We start from the raw sequence: 1916 nt of genomic DNA, 5'->3' as shown, positions 1-1916 counted from the left end.
ATATCTATGTTGTTGTTGTTGTTATTTGCCATCGAGTCGGCCCCGACTCATAGCGACCCCTCCTTGAGTTTCCGAGGCAGTATCACTACGGAAGTAGGATCTATATCTATCTATATTTGTTGTTGTTGTTATGTGCAGTCGAGTGTGACCTGACCCATAACAACCCCTCCTTGGGTTTCGGAGGCAGTATCACTACGGATGTAGATTGCCCAACCTTCCTTCTGAGGAGTGATGTGATTTACATCAACAAGAACATTTTTGTTCTTGTTGAATTTTAAGACAGTGGCTGCTTTGGGAGTCCAGTAAGCATTTATCTTAAAAGTATTTTGCATTTTCAGATATCAGATCCTTCAATAGGAGGCAAAGATTCTATCTTCTCAGCAAATGGTTAATAGATACTGTATGAAAAACTTTCCACTTCTTGTTCAAAGGGAGCCCTGAGGTTTTAGGAAACTTATAGAAGTAGCCTGTTGAAGATTTTGTGTTTCTGTTTGCTTTTATAAACTCATAAATTTAATTCTTCAAATGGGAGACTTCTCTAAAATGGCATGTTCTTTTGAGGCATCGAAACTGTATTTATATATTTATTTCAGATCTTGGTTTTTAGAGAAAAATTGAGGTATTTTATTGCTGCCTGTTGTCCCCAAGTTCCTGTGGTGAATCTGTATGTTGAGAAAATATATTGCCTGTACAGATTTTATTTATGTATAACTTAACGGGGTCTGTAAATATTGGTGAATTTCTAATGAATTTTATTTATTTATTTTTTTAGAAATGGGATTTTATTTTTATAACTTTTAAAAGCAATGGGGTAATCTATAACACATGCTTAGGTTTTATTCATATGAACACAGGGTATTAAAAATTAAGAGAAAAATGGGCTACATTCTTGATATGGAAGATTCTATTCAGTTGTTGACAAAACAACAACTTTGTGTATCCTTTCCACTGAGCTGAACCCTGAAGTGAGTGTGTGATATTGTGTGGGTGGGTAAAATGGAGTTTTGGAACTGCACTTGATGGCTTTAAATACTCCCAAAATAATTCTGTTGTATATATGATGTCTGCATGATAAAAATATTCTAGATAGAAAAAAGTATATATATGTGTATATATATGTATATGTGTGTGTATAATATATATGGGTATGCATATATATGCATGTGTATGTATATGTGTGTGTGTGTGTGTGTTTCTATATACCTATATGTATATATGCATGTAAGGAACTCTGGTAGTGTAGTGCCTGAGACATTCAACTGCTAACCAGAAGGTTGACAGTTCAAACCCACCAGCTATTCTGTGGAAGGAAGATTGGGTAATCTACTTCTGCAAAGATTTACTGCCTCAGAAACCCACAGGAGGTCACTATGAATCAGAATCAACTTGATGGCAGTGAGATTGGTTTGTTTGTTTATATATGATCAAGACCCATATTAGGTTAGGTACCTTTGAGTTAGTTCCAACTCAAGTTCCAAGTCATAGCCACCCTATGTAAAATAGAATGAAACATCACCCAGTCCTACACTATCCTCACAATCATTCGCATATTCAAGACCATTGTTGTACCCATATGTCAATTCATCCATTGAAGGACTTCCTCTTTTAGCTGACTCCCTACCAAGTATGATATTCTTCAGGAACTGGTCCCTGCTAATAACATCTCCAAAGTATGTGAGATGAAATCTTGCCATCCTTGCTTGCAAGGAACAATCTATCTGTACTTCATCCAACACAGATTCTTCTGGCAGTCCATGGTATATTAAGTATTTTCAACAACACCATAATTCAAAGGCATCAATTCTTATTAGGTCTTCCTTATTCATTGTCCAACTTTCTCACGCATATGGGGTGGTTGAACATACCATTGCTTGAGGCATGTGTAGCTTAGTTCTTTTTTTTTTTTTTTTTTTTTT

The sequence above is a fragment of the Orycteropus afer genome, unplaced genomic scaffold, assembly GCF_000298275.1.
Source record: "Orycteropus afer afer isolate SDZICR_OR568_19922 unplaced genomic scaffold, OryAfe1.0 scaffold00025, whole genome shotgun sequence".
In the NCBI taxonomy this organism is placed as follows: Eukaryota; Metazoa; Chordata; class Mammalia; order Tubulidentata; family Orycteropodidae; genus Orycteropus; species Orycteropus afer.
Note: the sequence above shows the minus strand (reverse complement) of the source record.